Source organism: Bison bison, unplaced genomic scaffold (genome assembly GCF_000754665.1).
Source record: "Bison bison bison isolate TAMUID 2011002044 unplaced genomic scaffold, Bison_UMD1.0 scf7180017852870, whole genome shotgun sequence".
Taxonomy (NCBI): Eukaryota; Metazoa; Chordata; class Mammalia; order Artiodactyla; family Bovidae; genus Bison; species Bison bison.
In genome coordinates, this window is record NW_011483443.1 from 852 (window position 1) to 1915 (window position 1064).

Sequence of the window (1064 nt, forward strand, 5' to 3'; positions counted from 1 at the left end):
GAAGCACCAGCCGCCGCCCCCCCCCTGCAGCCCCTCGATGTGCTGCAGGACATAGACGAAGATGCTGTCTTGGGCGGCGCCCACCTCGTTCTCGGCTGTGACGATGATGTTGAAGGTGCCCACAGAGCGGAAAGTGTAAGAGATGGTAGGGCCCCCGGGGATGGGTGTGCAGCGGTCGCAGAGGACCCAGGAGTAGTGCACGTCGCTGCCGGCCTCCAGCACAGTGCTGAAGCTCACGCTGCCGTTGAGGGGCACCACTGTGCGGCTGGCGTTCAGGTTGAGCCCCCGCACGCGCCGCTGTACAGTCACATTCAGCCGGGCCTCCCCCCGGCTCACCTCGTTCCAGCCGGCCACCCTGACTTGGAAGCAGCCTGTGCTGCTGTAGGCATGAGTGACCGTGGGGCCCTGCAGCTGCTTGCCGTCCCCCAGCTCCCACAGGTAGCTGGCAGGGTGCCCACGGCCCACAGTGGAGAACAGGTAGGGCTGCTGTAGCTCCAGAGCATGGGAGCTATTGACCCTGATGCCCGTGACCTCCATGGGCTCCTGTACCTCCACCAGCGCCGAGTCATTGGTGGCCGAGATGTTGTTGGCCGCGGTGACTGTCACAAGGTAGGAGCCCGCGAGCCGGTAGGTGAACGTGGCCTCGGGGCCCCCGACGTGGGTGGCGCCATCCTCGGCGCCGAAGTCCCAGGTGTAGCGGTAGGGGAAGGGGGGCCAGGCGTGGGCCACCAGGCGGGCCTCGTCCCCAAGCCGCACGAACTGCCTCTCGGGCTGCAGGGTGACGTTGCCCAGCTCAGGCTCCACGCAGACGCTGCTGAAGTAGTGTGCTCTGTTCACGCGGCTCGACAGCACCAGCGCCAGCGGGAACGTGCCGCTGTGTGTAAAGCTGTGCGTCACGGTCGGGTCCCCCTGGATGCTGACATTGGGTGAACCGTCCCCGAAAGTCCAGTCAAAGATGTAGTGGGCAGGGTCCCCGGTGACATGGGCCGTGAGGCGGGCGTGCGGCTGGGAGGCGATGCAGGCCACCGGCTCGATCCACAGCACCTCCAGGACGAAGACGTGCA